This window comes from Tenebrio molitor, chromosome 1 (assembly GCF_963966145.1).
Source record: "Tenebrio molitor chromosome 1, icTenMoli1.1, whole genome shotgun sequence".
In the NCBI taxonomy this organism is placed as follows: domain Eukaryota; kingdom Metazoa; phylum Arthropoda; class Insecta; order Coleoptera; family Tenebrionidae; genus Tenebrio; species Tenebrio molitor.
The window spans coordinates 33,637,704-33,658,220 of record NC_091046.1 but is presented as its reverse complement, the minus strand read 5'-3'; the positions used below and the strand labels follow the sequence as shown (position 1 = coordinate 33,658,220).

General features: G+C 36.1%; 1 long non-coding RNA gene across 1 annotated transcript in view; it reads left to right on the top strand.

Moving 5' to 3' along the window:
• The first annotated feature begins 6,992 nt into the window (after positions 1-6,992).
• Positions 6,993-20,517, top strand: part of LOC138126119 (uncharacterized) — a 33,398-nt gene continuing 19,873 nt past the window's right edge. Inside the window, exon 1 of the long non-coding RNA XR_011157643.1 lies at positions 6,993-7,561. This is a non-coding gene — a long non-coding RNA (uncharacterized lncRNA). The remainder of the gene's footprint in view (positions 7,562-20,517) is intronic.

Sequence of the window (20,517 nt, the reverse complement as noted above, 5' to 3'; positions counted from 1 at the left end):
TAAGCGTATTCTGACATGCGGCATATCGTTGGATTCAGAAAGATAATAATGGGCCGTATGATTTCCCTTTCGTTAAAGTTAAAGAACGTCGTTAAATTGTTTTGTCTCTGTCTAACATAGTGCTTGGCATATACTCTCACTTTGTCTAATCAATTATTTAGCTAATGAAAGGTTTAACGAATGGGAAATCATACGGCCCACTCTCTTTCAAAATAGGAATAAAAAATATACCAAGCTATTTGAAAAAATAATGTTGACTATGTTGTATGTATAGTTATCAGGAGTCAATGAAAAAACAATTGATGATGACTAAAGCTCGGAATCTCGGATTATATGTATTGAAAAATGATGAAAATATGCGCATATATATGCATGTTTTTTAGCTTAAACCAGGGCCGTAGCTAGAATGTTTACGCAGGGGGGGGCACACTAGTTGGACAGGGGGGCATCGTGATATTTTAAAGTAGGTAGTGTTACTAAATGACTTAAATACTTAATTCTTTTGTATAAGCATATATTTGATTAAATATCTGAATAGAAAGAAAAAATATACATACAAATATAAACATATTTAAAATAATTGTAGACGTCTATTTTTCATCTCATTGAATTTTCTTAAAACTTTTTGGAAATCTACATTGTTTGTTCTCTCTTTTTCGAATCCCAGAAAAACAAGGTTTGCCAATCTTTGGTGCGTCATTGATAAACGCTGAGGGCGGTCAATTCTTGTGAGGACAGAAAATGTTGATTCACACAATGCTGTACTGCACCCAAATGTCCGTGCAGTAGCTAATAATTTATATGTATCTTCAAAGGCTGTCTTTTGACGGTAGATCTCTTCAAATGTATTAACACTTGCAATTTTTTGCAGATAAGATTTAACAACTGCGAATTCTTCTTTCGAAGGCAATGTAATCCCAAGGGAAGATAGATGTTGAATGTTGTCAAAATCTAATGCTTCCGCCGCAGAAATGGATTTTAATCATTCTTTGTTGTTACTGAACCGCTTATTCATTTCTATTAAAATTATGTCTAATATCTCATTAAATATTTGTTTTAGTAAAATATTGTCTTCATCAATCTCGTCGTTTAATCCAGTTGTTTCCATAACGACAAAATCTTTCATAGTTGAGCTAGCTGTTTTTTTCCTCTTAGTACGATGTTCTGATTCACTAACTTCAAAATCTCCAGTGGTACTGTACTGCAATGTTTCCTCGTGACAATTCTGATCAGTTCGCAAATTTTGTAGAGATTCTATGACAGCATCTATTAGTTTTGTAGAGTCATTAAGACTAGTTTCGCGTGCTTGCAATTGGTTGTCTGCTGGTTCCAATGTTTTTAATATTGTTCTCATTAACACCACACAGAACCGAAATTCACGTTTTCTGATTACATTAAGCAAACCGCTAGCTTCTGCTACATCCTCGCCATTGTATTCTTTACTTGCAGCGACCAATTTTAAAACGTCACAAATGTCTTTATAATTTTTATGAATTATATCGGTCACATGAAGGTGTCCATTCCAACGTTGTTCTAAAAGACGACTCAATGTTTGTCCTTTGTAATTTTTGGCAACACATCCACGTTTGAGGAACATATACAACATGGAACACTGATCAAAAAATTGTTTAACAACAGAAACCTCATGTATCGCTTTTACTACAACTAAATGAAGACGATGATTGCAGCAATGAACATATGGTACAGGCCGGTTTAATTTTTGCTGCATTATTGCTTGTAGTCCACCTCGCTTTCCACTCATCACCCAGGGCCCATCATAACACTGACTGAGTAAATAATCAGTGTTTATGTCACTTTCCTGAAGAATATTTAAAGTTAATTCCGCTAATGAGTGAGCATCTAATTCTTCAGTAGTCTTGATACACAAAGTCGACTCATAAGCTTTGCTTTCTTTTACATAGCGAATCCCGAGGGCGAAATTTTCTCGACCTCTTTTGTCTTTAGTACCATCTGCAAGAATTGTAAACCAAGGTACATCCGCATTTTTTACGTCATCCACAATGTTTTCGCGAACACAGTCGGTCAACATTTGAATGACATCATTTTGTATTTCTGGTGAAAGATATGTAGCATTACGTGGAATCCCTTTATAACATTCCATCAATTTTTTATCTTTACGTAACGTAAATTCAAAGAGGTTTTTAAATAAACTTTGTTCTTCATGTTCTTCAATATTGTAGCTTCCTCGCATAGGTAATTCATTTACAGCTAGGAACTGTATAATTTCAGCAATTGATGTTACGTAATAGCGATTTCGTTGGAGTACCTCGTCATTTACTAGTGAAGAAATTTCCATACCTTTTGATAACCGGAGTTTTTTTTCATTCCACATTGCCATTGATAAAATGTGTGTATTCGAAGAGTTATGTTTTGGTAATCCCTTTGATTTTTCCAATGCAGTTTTCCAATTTTTAAATCCAGTGCTTGTAAATACATTTTCTTTTGAAGCATGAGGTTGAAATTGACGACAAGCATAACAGAAAATTGCGTTTCTGCGGGGAGAATATTCAACCCAAATAAATTTTTCAAACCACTCTTTATTGAAACTGCGTCCATCTCTGCTTTTTGGGTATGACGGTAATTTTATGTGTATAGTATCATCTCCAATTGCTGCAATGTCTGTCGGTGGCAAATTTGTTTCACTTTGGGTATTCGAAGTAGATGATAACGTAGAGGGACCATCTTCCCTTGGAATACTTTTTTTAATTAAAAGTTTGTCCATTTTAGTTAATTCAACACATACACAAAACTCCACTTGGAAAAACTTTAGGGGTCTGTTTTTTAGCACTTCTTGATACCTACTAACAAGAGGCAAGAGTAAATGAATATGATATTCACAAGCGAGCTGTTTGTTTCCCAGCAAAGCTCTACATACTTCTTTTGGCTTCTTAGAAATCCGTTACTAGAATTTTATCGCTTTCAAAGCAAAACAGTTAAAAGACACCGGATACCGCAAGGTATTATTGATAAGAAGCCGGGTCAGTTTTCAAATCGCTTTCTTAAATAAAGTTGAGCGAACTCATGCATTACTCATTTAATTTTTGGATGGATAAAAAATATGTTTTTGAAAGTAAAGTATGTAGTAGTTATGTCCCAATTTTTCCAGGGGGGGGCAGTTACCGCTTTCAGGGGGGGCTGAGCCCCACCTGCCCCCCCCGTAGCTACGGGCCTGGCTTAAACTGCACTGAAATATGCACAAATATGCATAAATATACTACAGGGTTATTCTAAATGATTGTAGTCGAAGTAGGCGTGAAAACTGAATGTAAAATTTATGGTTGCCGCTCCACATAAAAAACATCAAAATGATGTGAATAAGTGAATACACATCGTTCACACGGGAGTTAAATTGGGTGCAAAACAACTCAATATTTTTAAAATTGATTGCAAAACAACTCAATATTACTGGATTCAATCGTTAATTTAACAAAAATAAATAAAAATCTCATCACCGCACTTTTCACCTGAAAAATGACAGTGACAGTGACAAAACTGACAGTTCACATGAGAGCGGCAAAAATGTAATAACATGGGCATGGCCTACTTCGACTACAATCATTTAGAATAACCCTGTATAATATGCTCTATCACTTCTACAAAAAAGACAAATTTCGCAGAATTAATCTATTTATTCAAAATTTATTAATATAAAAACAAAACTGAAAATATACAATTTTATATTATACAATAGTCAATACAACTTTATAGGAATTATATCAGGTAACCAACTGTACGTTTTATACGAGTGGTGCATTCACAATCGACTCTTCAACACCTACTACGAGGTGAAATTTAAAAAAACACCCGATATTAAAAAATGAATGTTTTAATTGGAGGTAAATTAAACAAAATAACTTCAAATCCTTATCGTTGAATATAGAATAAGTATTACTTAGTAGCAAAGTAACATTTTTTTTCGCAAATTAATTAATACAGGGTCTCTCTGAAATACGTGTGTTAATTTTAACCATTGGAAGAACTCGCCAATTCATGAAACTTTTCTCTATACATTTTTACGAAAAAGCTTTACAAATTGATTTAAAATTGGGAATAAATTAGCCATCAAAGTGTATACTCGTCTATGAGTAAGGGCGAAAATTTTCTGTTGTGCATGGAGCCTTGTTAAAAAGTTACATTGTTATGGAAAAAATTATATAATTAAATTCTCATCTTTACTTTACTTTACTTTTGCGAATTTTGCAAAATATTATAGAGACAAGTTTTATAAATTGGCGAGTTCTTTCACTGGTTAAGGATGAACTGGAGTAACAATCTCAGCAAAAAGTTGCGGAATTCTTATAATGCTATGAAACGTTTATTACGAGAAATCAATATTTGAAATATGTAGTATATTATGATACAAGTTTATAAGGAAGCCTTTAAAGCACGCGCGACGAGTTTAAGAGCACGACGCGTAGCGGAGTGCTTTTAACGTCGCAAGTGCTTTAAAGGCCATTATAAACGTGTATCATACGCTATTTTTTATTATACCTGCACTACAATCTGAAAATCATAGCAAAAAAAGTAAATTGAATTACCTTTTCTGAGGTAATCTGTGTCATTAATCGTTGATATAGAAATGGTCAATTGTTGTTGTTTCGTTGCTATCATAGATCGTGTATCAATGTCTATTTATCATTGTTCAAAATGTAGGTGAATTTGTTGTTACCTAAGCAACCTTTAAAGCTCGGCGTGCTTGAATCGCCTGTTTTCGCACGCTCAGGCGTGCTTAAAACGGCGATTCTGATGCAGGTATAATAAAAAAATAGTTTTTAATTTTTGGAAACGAATTGTAATGAGTTGCAAGTAAATTTTGTGTTTATTTTCTTGATATTTAGATAATTACTTACATGTGATTTTACAATCTTTTGACTAAGACTGTACGTGAAAGTAAACAAAAGCACAGTGAATTTCAATTTTCATTGATTTCTGTTAAAGTTCTTAACGTACCTAACTGCAGTAAAACGTGCGATATGAGTGTAATGTTGCATACCGACGTCAATTATATGCATTTTGTTCACTTTTATTGAAATTAAAACAGATACATAACCTCAAAAACCGTGTTTTTCCACATGTAATTAGCGATTACAAGGAAAATCCTCGACCAACTTTTTTTGTAAATTCATTAGAAAATTCTACGATATCGATACTTTATGTGTGAAAAATTTAAGAAAAATTGGCCTTTTTGAAATATGTTTTTTGTCAAATTTTATGCGACCATTGCTCCATTTCTCATAAGAACACGTGTAAAATATCCCGAAATTTTAAAAGGTAATAACTTTAAAATTACTCGACCAAATTTTTTTAAATTTGGCACAGTACTTTAGAATGGATGAAAGGACTATTGTACCAATTACCAATTTTAAGCAAATTTCGCCATTTTTCAATGTTACTCCAGTTCATCCTTAAAATTAACACACGTATTTCAGATACATCCTGTATGTATTCACACTCAAATACTCAAGTGCTTGCTGCAAGGCCTTGCAAAACACTTTCCCTGAACTTTCTTCGAATAATAATTCCGGATATTGTTACATCCAAGCAAAAATTGATTCAGATATTTTCGGCATATTGTTTTTAAAGGCACTTTTCGTTACGACTAGGACTAGCAGACCGTTTCTAATTGAATGTTGCAAAATGCAAATGCAATAGCGATTAAAATTCTTCGAAAGAAAGGGTCGACATCGTTAGCAGGAAGTTTTAGAAACAGGAGATCTGTTCATGCCATTGTTAAATTTATGGTCTTATTTCGGTCGCATACTAGTTGCGTCCCGCGGTCAGATTTTAATCCGAGTCGCTTAACGGCTTGTATACTAGTTGCGTCCCGGAGACCTTCCAGGAAAGCTACTTACTAATTACAACCAACAACATGCAATTAATAAAATACACCTAATAAAACGTCTGTTGTGTTGATAAAAGTTTATTGATACACATACCATCGCGGTCAAAAATAACTGGGATAGTATGTTACTGTGGACACTTCCAAAACTCATTCAGTTTGGAAGTGTCTACATTAACATACTGTCCCAGTTATTTTTGACCGCGATAGTAATTACAAATTTTAAATTTACATGTGGTCAACAGTTACGAGTATATTCAACCCTTTTCACAAATTGGAATGGGCTAATTTCCTTTGTCTTTAATTTATTTATTTGATTTTCTATAAATTTCTTTTTATCAATAAACGCTTATCGGTAAACCTTTTTCGGAAATGATGCACTTCTTAATTTGTATGTAACCATCTACCTGAAAATTCTTCAATACTTCTTTCTATTAATTGAAATATATTTGGATGCCCACAAGAAAAGGATGCATTGAATTTTGAGTGAAAACTTTCACATGTGTTTGGAACTTGAACTGTTTTCAGCCCACACATCAAGTGGAGAGGAGGAATCTTCAGCTATGTAGGTACTATTCAACGAGATGGTCAAATGATTTGAACCTTCTAAATGTAAATCTAATCAAAATTATCTTGAGATGGCAAACATAATTTAACTCATAAAATTTCAACCAATCACCATTATCGCTAAACACCCTACCACCTACCTGTAGTGTAGGGGATAGGACGAGTGGGATTCATTTATTTTAATCCGCAGGTAGGATTTTAAGGGTCGGTTTGACCACGGGACGCAACTAGTGTGCGGCGCTTATTTCTCTGGAATTACGCTCTACCAAGAAGCAAGCGGATATTTTCTGATGTCCCTCTACCTGCACCATGTAGACTCGCAAGGTTCAATAAATGAACAAAAAAAAATCTGGAAAATTGCAGAAATATGCACTAATATGCATTTTTCGCCAAAATATGCTCAAGGTGCTTCAAATATGCAAAATATGCATTTTTGAAATGACGTAATTTCATTCAAAATTTGTTAATATGCTCAGAAAATCCAAAATTTTGTCTATATACGCCATAGAAACAAATATGCAATTTGCACAGAATCCGAGCTTTAATGATGACAGTTAATAAATAATTTTTCTCCCTACCAGTTAGAAATGTAGGCTGTGGATACCTCATTTGAGGTGAGAAAATTCAACTTTCTCGCTAAGGTAAGAAAGTTAATCATGAAATGTTTATGGTAAAACTGTACCAAAATACAAATGTCAAAAGTGTCAAAAGTGAAATAAGTTATTGATAAATGAAAGCCAATTCAATGAAGTAAGTTGGTAGGTCAATCATATAATCTGGAAAATAAACAGATAAGCTAGGTAGGTAGATTACTTTACCCTGTTTATATCAAATTTTCGAACAAACCTCAAATCTTCAAATGCGATGACAAGTTAATTAAACAAATAACACAGCCTACTATTCAATTCTCAAAATTTTCGTTTTAATCACGAATATAACCATCTTTTTTGACTTTTTTCAACAAAGTTGTGCCGGTAGGGAAAAAAATTGTATTCAAACCTTGTTAAGAAAGTGTCCTTGCAGACCTTAGGCACTTACAAACCTCGTCTACGACTCGGTTTATAATCTTTGCCTGCGGTCTGCAAGAAACCACTTTCTTACCTTGGTTTGAAATATACTATTTTTCACTACTAGGTACGTTAAAACCCTTTCTAATAATAATTATTACTTAAATTATTTTGTCCGATGCGACGATCCGAGTTCTCATTTTTCAACGGTTGCTATGAAAATTGAAAATCGTCTGTCTACGTTAACCAATAAAATCAAAGAAAATCTTTCGTTGCTAGGTGACGGCTGTTCATTATTGACCTTGGTTAATAATGAAAATTATTGTTAACCTTGGGAGAGAAATTCTACTTCTGGGGTCGGTTCGAGAGTCAATAATGACGCCTTCTGAGACTAGTAGTGAAAAAAATAATATATACACCACGGCAGAGAAGACAATTTAAAAAAAAATTCTTCTCTACCTTGGACATACTTTTATTATTAACATAAAAATAAAACATGGCGCTGCGAAAATAGAAAGAAACTACTGAAACTAGAAGTTATATTGTTAAAGAAGAAGTCAATTACTTAACGAAAACAACATGGGTGAATGCCATGAAAATAGTGCCAAAATTTTGCTGTTCTTTGTCTACCACGCAGCGCGCACAAGTCTTTCGAAGTTGCAATTTTGGTTTTTTACTCTTGGCTGAGGTCCAAACAACATATTAAAAAATCAGAACTACATGACCTTTTGCAAGGTCGAAGGTTTATTTTGACTGGACTACTATTCTAGATGTGAATTTTTTGTAATAAATATTCAATCGCGCAAAAAATCTCATAAGCATCACGAAGTTTAATGACAATGTACCGATCTCAGACAATTTTGGAGTCGTCGCAAGCTCCTCCTCCAAACAATTGTCTTCGATCGGTACATTGTCATTACCGTTCTTTATACTTAATATACTATAGTAGAGCTCTAGCGGCGTCCAAATTATATTAAAATGCCCCAAAACCGAAATGAAATTAACGAATGTAAACAATAGTATATTAAGTATAACAACTACCGCCATTGCAGTTTTTGTGTGAATTGTGCCAGTTGCGTTGAAAAACCCAAAAAAATGAGTGATTCAAGTGATTCGGGCAAAGAAATTGATATAGAAGAAGCTTGGAATGTGGGGCGTTCGACGGAAAAATCCAGCGAACGATACGAAAACACGTACAAAATTTTTCAAAATTGGTGCACCAGGAAATGTGTAAATATCACCGACAAATTGGCCATCTAAAATTGCTGAATATTTGAAATTGAAAAATTCTGCCGGTTATACGGGTCACTCATTTCGTCGGAGCTCGGCTACATTGTTGGCCAATAAGGGTGAAGACCTTCTGGGATTAAAATGACACGGCGGTTGGAAATCTTCCACTACAGCAGAAGGATATGTCGAAGATTCTGTGGAGAATAAAATAAAATTTGCTCGAAAAATTCTTCATGGAGACAATAACAAACAACTCTTGAAACCAACAACTTCAAAAGACAATCAAGAGGAGAAGGAGAATTTGGGGTATGAAAATTTTGATAATGCGGCAAATCCGCTAATGTTATTTAAGTGCAGCACCAAGGAAGTCCCAATACAGGAGCCATTGGGAGAGACAGCCAACATCATGTCCTCCACTTCCACAACAAAACAAGTTGCCATTGACAATTGGAAATTGTAACAATTGTACTTTTAATGTTTTTGTTCAAAAATAAGTTGTATTAATTAGTTGATGTTCAATAAATTTACTTACCGTTCTAGAACACCAAAAATTACTTACCATCTTACTTACATCTTGGAAACAGACGTGGTAAACAACCAAATAGAGTACAATCGCGCAAAAAGTTTTTTAACATAGCAAGATTTCCTAATTGTATTGGGGCCATAGACTGTAGCCATGTTAAAATACAATTAGTTGGTGGAGAAAATGCGGAAATTTATAGGAATAGAAAACAGTTTTTTTTCCTTAAATGTACAAACTGTATCTGATGCCGACCTTAAAATACAATTTATTGTAACACGATGGCCTGGATCTGCGCACGATGCTCACATCTTTCGAAATTCTGTGTTATGCGCGTCAATGTCGATGGGTAATTTTGGAAATAGAGTTCTTGTAGGTGACAGTGGTTATCCTATAAAACCGTATTTAATAACACCTTTATTGAATGTTTTGTTTTGTTTTACCTCACTTTTGTTCATATTATGTTGCTATCACCACCGTTGTTGTTATAAAAAGTAGTTGTCATAAATTGTTATATATACGTAATACATCAAGAAAAGTTTATCTGTAAACTGTTTAACAAAATCAATATATTTCTTGTGAATCCAAAGTGAGATTACTTTCAAGCTGCTATTCGCAACAGGTTATGGGCCCAGGAAAGTAACAAGAGAAATATAAAAAAAAAAAATATCGGCATAATCTGTTTTGTTTTGTTTTACCTCACTTTTGTTCATATTATGTTGCTATCACCACCGTTGTTGTTATAAAAAGTAGTTGTCATATTTTGTTATATACAGGGTGTCCCCAAAAAAGAAGACGAGCTCATAACTTCGTTATTTATCGAAAGATTTTAATTACCTGTACACCAAATTAAATGGTTGTTAATAGACTACAAAATGGCCTAATAAATTCAAGTATAGCCCCATGGGCTTCAAGGGTAAACTTTCAAAATATTTTTTTTCAAATGGGATTACATGTTTTTTTTAGTTATTCTGATAGAGATTTTTATTCTGAAAACAACAATGTATCACAAGTATACACTTAAACACCAAAAATTTCACCAAAAAAAAGTAAAAAAACGCTACTATCGTCTATGTTCCATTTTGCGCTAAACATTGGCGGCATATCTGCGCAATCCCACATGTTATTATTTGTCATTTGTTTTTCCAGCTACCTTAATTTGGTTATTACATTGTAACGCAATGCATTTTGATAGCTTTTCGCTTGGTGCTCGTCATTTGTTTCAAAAGTTAGTGTAATTTTTTTTTATGTGAAGTTATACTTGTGATACATTGTGGTTTTCAGAATTAAAATCTCTATCAGAATTACTAAAAAAAGTATGTAATCCCATTTGAAAAAAAATATTTTGACAGTTTAGTCTTGAAGCCCTTGAAGCCATACGTGAATTTATTAAGCCGTTTTGTAGCCTATTAACAACCATTTAATTTGGTGTATAGATAATTAAAATCCTCCGATAAATAAAGGAGCTATGGACTCGTCTTTTTTTTTTGGGGACACTGTATAATACATCAAGAAAAGTTAATTTGTAAACTGTTTAACAAAATCAATATATTTCTTGTGAATCCAAACTGAGATTACTTTCAAGCTGCTATTCGCAACAGGTTATGGGCCCAGGAAAGTAACACGAGAAATATTTTTGGTCGATTGAAAGAGTTTGGTTCAAGTGCAAAGTGACTTCCGCGTTGTTCTCTTTGAAGTTATATTCCAGCCTTGTGCGACAGTGAAAATTATAACGAACTCAAAAAGAAAAATGGAAAGTGAACTCGCCAGAATATCTAAGTTGAAGAACATAGAAAACTGGGGAATATGGAAGTTCCAAGTAAGAGTCATGCTGAACGCGAACGGTAGCTGGGGCGTTGCGTCTGGAAAGAATTAAAGCCGGAGGCTCCTCGTGCCGGGTCAAACAAGCAAATGATCAACGAGTACCAAAAGGTAGTCGCAGCGTGGAACAAGGCTGATGCCTTGGCACAAAAGGTGATAGCGACAACAATAGGTGACCAGCCAATGCTACACATCATAAATTGCACGTCAGCAGAAGAGATGTGGAACAAACTTACTTCGATCTATGAACAAAAGTCCGAAGCAAGTATACATATGTTGCAACAAAACTGGTTCAGCGCAACGAAGAAAAGCTCCGATGATATGGCAACGCACATCTCGAAGCTTGAGGACATGGCGCACAGACTGCGAATGATGGGTGAAAATATATCAGATTCCATTATAATAACGAAAATCCTTATGACTTTGCCAACAAACTATGTGGTGGGCATCAGCGCCAGAGGGAGAACGTAACCTGGTAAACCTTACGTCGAGACTGACCATAGAAGAATCGAGAAATTCGGCACAAGAAGACAGAAAAGCCGAGGCCTTGTCGTCGTGGGCCCAACGTGGAAAAACCCAACGCGACATGGATTTGAAGGGAAGGCAGAAAACAGGAAAATGTTACGTGTGTGGTGAGACTGGTCACTGGGCAAGAAACTGTCAGCAACGAAAGGGAAATGGTGCAGCGAAGAAAAACGTTGAAAGCGCCACTCAGCGAAAGAATCCATGCGCTACAGGGTTAGCGAGTGTTGCTCTCACATCTTCCGTGACAATCGAAAGCAAACACGGAGACTGGATCCTCGACTCTGGTGCCAGCGATCACATGTGCAACCAACGAGAGTTGTTCCTGACGTACGAATCTTTCGACACGCCGAGGATGGTGTGCGTAGGTGACGGAGGATGCATTGAAGCTCAAGGACAAGGCCACTTTAACATGCTCATGTTTGATGGACACAGATGGAACAAGAACTATTTAGTCGATGTGCTTCATGTTCCAAAATTAAAATACAACCTGTTTTCAGTCGGTACAGCGCTCGACAAAGGTTTCAAGATGCAGTCCACTCGTACTACGTGTGAACTAACAAAAAACGAGAATACCGTTGCAGTGGGAGTTCGTCGAGGGAAACTCTTCTCGATGAAGTTCAAAGTAATCTACCCCGGAGAAATGAAATCAGCAAATAAAGAAAGTCAAGCGAATGTAGCCTCGACAGGGATGATCAGAGACTGGCACGAGAGACTCGTACACCAAAATCTTCAGCATGTAAAAGAGATTCTCGGTCGTTTTCATATACGAGTGAAGTCCGAGGAAGACATGTTCTGCGAAGCGTGTGCAATGGGAAAAATGCACAGGCTCCCTTTTCCCAACAGCGAGTCGCGTGCAAATGCCATCGGTGAGCTTATCCATGCCGACCTCTGCGGACCCATGGAAACAAGATCCATCGTAAGATCAAGATATTACTTGCTCCTCAAAGATAATTACTCACATTTCCGGGTGGTTTACTTCATCGAGAACAAAGCACAGACAACGCGGTGCATAGAGAACTTCATAAAAAAGGCGGAGAAGCAATGTCCGAACGGGGTACGAACACTTCGCACAGACAACGGGCTCGAGTTTGTGAATCACGAGATGCGAGAATTGACTCATCAGTATCGAATCAGGCACCAACGGACGGTAGTATATACGCCCGAACAAAATGGCTCAGCGGAGAGAGATAATCGTACACTAATGGAAGCATCGAGAACCTTGCTAAATGCTAGAAAATTCGAACCGAGATTTTGGGCTGAAGCAGTTAATACCGTTGTTAGCGTCCTTAACCTGACGGGAACGAGTAGCGTTAAACGGACAACACCACATGAACTTTGGGTTCAAAAGGAACCGAGAATCAAAGACCTACGAATATTCGGAGAAGAAGTCTTCACCCACATACCAAAGCAAAAACGGCAAAAACTTGATGCAAAAGCAAAGAGAGGTTTCTTCGTCGGTTACGACGGAGATAGGAAGGGATACAGGATATGGTACCCGGAGGATGACACCATTCAAACGGTGCGAGATGTCGTGTTCACGGGAGGCACACACCAAACGCCCAAGAAGGAGCAGGAAGACAATGAACTCCTGATCGAGGAAATGCCCAATCCGAGCGAAGAAGACAACGGCGATTCCGAGCAAATGAGGAATAACGGGGAGAATCAGCCCGAGGAGCAGATCGAACAGAACCCAAATGAAATTGTCAATGATGAACCCGAGGACGCTCCGATCGGTAGATATCATCTTAACGACCACCCAGCAGGTACGACGATTACATTGATATTAATGAGATATTTCTGGCAGAGAGCCAGGAACCAGTCTCATTTAAGGAGGCCATCAGAAACGAGGACTCCGACCATTGGAAGAGGGCCATGGAGGAGGAATTTAAGTCGCTACAGCAAAACGAAGTGTGAAAACTCACAGAACTACCTAAAGATCAAACGATAATTGACTGCAAGTGGACGTACAAATTGAAACGTGACATGACGTGAACGGCAATGTTCGACTCTACAAAGCAAGGCTCGTCGCACGTGGTTTTCGTCAAAGGGAGGGGATTGACTACCAGGAAACGTACAGCCCTGTAGTACGATTTGACTCCATACGAAGCATCCTCGCGATTGCGGCCAGTGGAAGCAAGAACATTCAACAATTTGATGTCAAGACGGCCTTCTTGTACGGCAGTATCGACGAGGTAATATTTATGCGACAGCCTGAAGGATATGAGGACGGAACTACGAGAGTCTGCAGACTCAAACGCAGCCTGTATGGGTTGAAACAAGCCTCGCGCTGCTGGAACCGGCGCACAGTGTAAGATTTTGCCAATCTAGTGGGACAAAAGTCAATAAAACAACATTAATGAAATTTTCTTATAACTTTTTAAAAATTAAGCTGATATACTGTAAGAACCAATGCCAAAAGATTTCTAAGCAGGGCAGCTCGGTTCTCGAAAAATCGCCTTCCCAGAACGGGTTACTTCAGTTCATTTGAAGAGTGTTCTCGCGCGACAACGGCCGTTTTTCCATTTATAAAATAATTAATCACGTGTTGTGTATAACTTCTTTACACTATCATGGAGCCCTTACAGCAAGGTATGTACTGTGTATTTTTCAAGTAAAATATTTGTTAAAACCTTGCATAATAATACATACAAAAGTTATGTCTTAAAAAATATGACAAAAGTTTTGTATATATTTGTACGTTATGATTTAATTTTTTTAATGATGCCAGATTCATATAGACCTTAATTTTAAAAAAACTGAATGCAACTAAGTGCGTTTGTGCAAGATATGTAAGAGAATTATACATAGTGTTAAAAATGGACGATACTGAACCCCAATCATCTTGTTTCAAACCGGAAAAGTACTTATTCAATATCTTCAAACCAAATTCAAGCTAGATCAGTGTTCATCTCAGATGTTGGAAGAACTTAACAGGCTGATTCATTCATTTATTACTGGACTCAATCAAAGATGGAAAAAGTGCCATCGTAATAAGAATGTGTTTTTAAAAAAATATAAAGAGTGGTTGAATACTACTATTACAATAAATAATCTTGATTTACCCACTAAAAGCTGTGGTAGAAGTGACAAAAAAATTGGACGACCATAAAAAAAATTCAGTTCAAGTGGACTCAAATCTAAACGCAGAAAGGTCCGATCACTACTTATGGAACGATCACTAAGTGAGTTGACGCACGCTACACATATTAAATTAAGACAAAGTGGCAAAAGAGATGCCGCAGGTATGCTCAAGCAACTGACTGAAAGTCCAAAACGAGCAACTAAAATAAAAAAATCCTTTCAACAGACAAGACAACAAACACCTGAATATTCTCCTGAAGAAGCGCTCGCTTTGATAACTGCTGCCAAATTGAGTTGTCGAAAATACCAGATAATGAGAAAATCTGCTTTACAAAAAGACTTGAAAATTTATCCATCTTACGAAAGAATCAAAGACGCAAAACAAAAATGCTATCCATCCAAAGATGATTGTATATTCACTGAATCATTAGGCGAAGTGAAATTGCAATTAATTGTCGATTTAACAATAAAACGTCTTTGTATTGTACAAAAAGAGGTATTAAAAAGCATTGGAAATGAGGCGTTAAAAAATTTAACAATTATTTTTAAATGGGGAGTCGATGGCAGTGGTGGACAATGTAGATATAAGCAAAAATGGAATGAAGATGAATTAGATGACGGAAATATGTTGACAACGTAAATGGTACCATTGCAATTATATGGATTTTATGGAGACAAAAAAACTATAATATGGCAAAACCCGCGCCCTTCATCCACTTCATATTGTCGGCCCATTAGATTTAGGTTCACTAAGGAGACTGACAACTCAATATTAGAAGAATTTGCCAATATCAGAAATCAAATAGAGTCTCTTGTGGCAACTTTAGTGGACCTTGGAAGTCAAGTTCTTCAAATTAGTCAAAGATTTGAGGAAACTATGGTTGATGGTAAAGTCTGCAATGTTTTAGCTTCCAATAAAGCGACGCAAAAATGCTATCTCTGCAATGCCACATCCAAGGAAATGAACAACTTGGAACTAATACGTCAACGTAAAAGTAATGCCGCTACATTTGCTTGGGGTTTATCTACTCTACATGCCCAAATACGATTGATGGAATGTATATTGCATATCGCGTATAGGTTAGATGTAAAGAAATGGCAATGTCGAAAACCTGAAGAAAAACAGAGTGTCACAAATAGAAAGAAATGTATAATTGACAAATTTCGATCGGAAACAGGATTGCTATTAGACACCCCAAAACAAGGAGGAGGCAACACGAATGATGGAAATAGTGATAGAAGATTTTTTAAGGATGCTGCTGTAGCTTCCAGCATAACAGGTGTCGATCAAAATCTGATTGAGCGTTTTTATATAATTCTGCGAACTCTATCATGTGGGTACGAAATAAATATTCCTGCTTTTAAAGATTATTGCGACGAAACAGCTAATTTATTTGTTGCTCTATACAGTTGGTATCCAATGCCCGTCACTCTACATAAGATACTGATGCATGGTCCAGAAGTTATAGAACATTTTTTGCTTCCAATTGGGCAGATGTCTGAAGAGGCGCAAGAATCTCGACACAAAGAATTTAAGAAATTTCGATTGGAACACGCCAGAAAGATATCAAGGGTCAAAACAAATGAAGATATCTTACATAATCTTTTAATAAGTTCGGACCCACTGATTATGTCATTGAAAATAGAAGAAAATTCTAGACCACCAACTATTAATCCTTCTGTTTTAAAACTCATAAAGGCACCGAATATTCAAATAAGTGAAGAACAGATACACGAAAGTGACAGTGATTCATTTTGTGATGACTTTGACGGTTCCAGTAGTGGTAACAGTATGTAATATCTCAAATAAAATGTTTGTTAAGTATTATCGGGTTTTTCTAAGCATTTTTATTAAATTTTGATCACACTTATCCGTTTTCCATAGATCTTATAATTTTGTCCCACTAGATTGGCAAAATCTTACACTGTGCGGCGGTTCGTTGATTTTTTGCAGAAATTCAACTTGAAGGCAACGAGTGCAGATCCATGCGTATTCATTAGTCAGACCGAAAAGAACAAGATTCTGCTCGCAATCTATATTGACGATGAACTCATCACGAGGAAATTAACAAAATACTCGACGAACTACAAAAGGAGTTCGAAATAACTCACAACGAAGTGAACTTGTTCCTGGGATTGCAAATCGAGCGAGAAGAGTTCTACAGCGGTTCAACATGGAAAATGCAAACCCCGTGGTCATTCCGGCCAACCCACATGACGAGTTGGGCCCCCACATTCATTTGACGGGAGAGGACGAATGCGCGACGGCTCCGTTCCGAGAGGCAATAGGGAGTCTAATGTACCTGTCTGTGGCGACAAGACCTGACATCACATTTGCAGTCAACCGGGTGAGCCGTTATCAGGAGAAACCAAAGAAGGTTCACTGGAAAGCAGTTAAACTAATCCTTAAATACATTAAGGGCACAATCGACTGTATATATACTGCTATTCGCAACATATATCTTTCAACGTTGTGTCTATATCCGTAAAATTAATAGTTTCGCAAGATCCTCCACCCGTTTTTAAAATTTGTTGCCTATTTTTCGAAAATTTTTGCTTCGTAGTCCTTTTTAGGTTTGCATATTTCTCTTTGAGGCCTTTCATGTTGCGATATAAATTATGCGTATTTTGGCAATTAAATTCTGCCTCAATCCTTTTCCACGCTTCCTGCTTATCTTTCCAGGATATAACGCCCGATTTTTTATTTTCAACGATATGCTTATTTTGTGTCACTAGGCTCACAAGCAATTGCTCTTCCTCTTGAGAGAAATTGCCAGATCGCTTAGTAGAATTACTCGCACTTGTACTCGCCATGCTAACTACAAAATGATCTCATTTTGATAAATCCCACATGTTTAATATACAGGGTCTCCCAGAACTGGCGGACCAAAATAACACGGTGAAATCATTATCTTCTGGCAATAATAGGAAAAATATTTAAAAAAATCCATCCTCATTGGATTTTAAAATAAGAACGTTTTTAATTGACCAATCGCGTGTAGATATAATATTACCTTAAAAAATTATATTGGTAACTATCGAAACAAATTTGATTGTTGCAAAGACATTGTAAATTGAATATTATGTCATAATAAATTATTTCTGACAATTCTGACAAGTCATTAAAAACGCGTAATGTTTACCGCTTCAGAATATTTTGATATGCTTGTCTTATATGGACAGTGTGATGAGAGCGCCACAGTTGCTCCTCAGGAGTACGCAGTTCGTTTTCCCAATAGAGAACATCCTAGCAGAAATACTAAGTATAACCTGAAAAATACTATAACCTAAAAACGTCCGTCATTGCACAAACAATGCGGATACCGAACAATGCATATGCATCATTTGAAATGTATCCATAGTTACAAATAAAGCAGGAAAACTAATTAATAGGTAACTTAACATCAACAACAGCATTGGTCAGCTTAAATTGCTTCTTTCCTAATCACTATTTAAGATAGATTTTTTTGAACATTTTTCCTATTATTCCCAGAAGATGATGAATTCACTTATTTACTTACCTAAGAAATCGTTTTTAACTAAAATTAGGATCAACCAAAATTACACATTTGAAATTGTCACAAATCACAAACCACCAAGTTGTCAAATTTGACAAAAAAGTTAATACCAACGTAACAAACTTTCAGTTAATTTTTAATTAGTTAATCATAATTGAATTTTGGTTTGAAAAACACTGTCCATGATTAATTTAATTAATCAGGAAGTAATGATTAGCTAATCAAAATATTCACCTGGAAAATTTATGTTTATTGCAGATTTATTATCTAGAAATTTTTTGAAGGAAAAATTTGATAATGAAATAGATATAGAAGGTACAGTTCATTGTATTAATAGGATTGATGTTAATTATTGCAATGAGTTAAAGGAAATACAAAGAGAAACTGAGATTGATTTAATTCTACAGAAAGTTTTATTTTATTGCAAAAATACATGGCCTAATGATTAAAAAAAGGTGGCGGACAATTTGAAGTATTATTATAATTTTATGAATGAATTGATTGCTGAAAATAATATATGTACTATGGCGGACAATAAATTTTGGCCGGCAAATTTCTCACATTTCAAAAAAGTCAATGCAAGCGACCATTTATTGTCATTATGACTGATGTGTCAGTTTGTCAAACTGAAGGTTTTCAAGCTGTTTGGCGTTTCCTTCGCCTTTTTCGTAACTTACAGATCATAACGCACTAGCATAACTGATTTGTAGTAGCACTTCTCTCTGGTGCACGCTTCTCTGGTGCACGCTTCTTTTCCCAATTTTAATTTTGATTATCGCAGTCACGATGACAAGAATGACAAAAATCGAAAATGGGGTTAGTTGAACATAATGCCAGCTTCACATTTTGATGTCAACTCAATGACAGGCCGGCCTAAATTTATTGTCCGCCATAGTACCTAATTTATTATGGTAATAGAATTGTTATTCCGACCAACATTAAAAAAAAAGTTATATTTATTGCATGAATCAGACCAAGGTATTACTAAGACCAAATTACGTGCCAAAAAATTAATATTCTGGCCTAATGTGAATAATCAAATAGAACAATTTATCAGTAAATGTAATATTTGTGCAAAATTTCAACCAAACAATAAAAAACAAGAATTAATACCACATTAGATATCGCTGTTCCAAATTCCCTTACAATAACGTAATATTGTCAACCGCCATGGTCAGTGTCTTAAGCAAAAGAGGTCAAAAGGTAAATTTACGAGCTCTGCTAGACAATGGGTCCGCGTCAAATTTTATTACCGAGCGAGCCGTCAAAATGTTAAAATTAGATAACGTAACCAAAGTCAATTTTTCGATTACGGGTATTGCTTGCAGCATATCAAAAATAGACAAAGCGATGAGAATCAATTTGCATTCAGACCATAACAACTTCAATCGCGAAATCACTTGCCTAATCGTAACTCAAATAACGGACAACATACCAACAGAATCATTTGAGCCCATTTCTGAAATACCGAAAAATATAAAATTAGCCGATCCGCTCTATAATCAATCCAACTCCATAGATGTTTTAATCGGAAGCGAAATGTTTTGGAGCCTAATTTGTGTAGGACAAATTCGATTACGCAAAAACGGCCCCATTTTGCAAAAGACACAGTTAGGCTGGATCATCAGCGGTCCTCTGTTTAACACAAATTTCAACAGCCGGAAATTCCAATGTAATATATCGAACATTCAGTTAAATGAGGTTGTAAGAAAGTTTTGGCAACTCGAAGAGCTTCCAGGTACCAACTCGAACAATAACGACATTGCCGAAACACATTTTGCGGAAACCGTCACCAGGGCTCCATCCGGTCGGTTTACGGTAAAATTACCCCTCATAAATGACCCCCAAAAATTGGAATTTCTCACGACAAAGTACTCCGAATGTTTTACAATCTTGAAAGACGCCTTCAAAGAGACCGGCATTTACAAGCTCAGTACATTCAATTTATGCAGGATTACTTAGAACTTGGACACATGTCCCAGGTAAAACCTGACCATTCGGGATACTGTGTACCGCATCACAGCGTCGTAAACGAGGCCAGCACCACTACAAAATTGCGAGTGGTCTTCAATGCATCCCACAAAACAAGTAACAACCAATCAATTAACGACAATTTATTAGTGGGTCCAAAATTGCAGCAAGATCTGTTTTGCATTTTGATTCGATTCAGAATTCACAAAATAATAATAACGGCCGATATAAAGAAAATGTATCGACAAATACAATTGCACAGCGATCATCGCAAATACCAACAAATATTCTGGCGGAATACACCCGATGAGCCCGTCAAAACTTACCAGTTACCTACATACGGTAACATACGGTTTCGCGTCATCGTCGTTCCTAGCTGCTAGATGTTTACAGGAATTAGCCTTCGCGGAAGAGAAA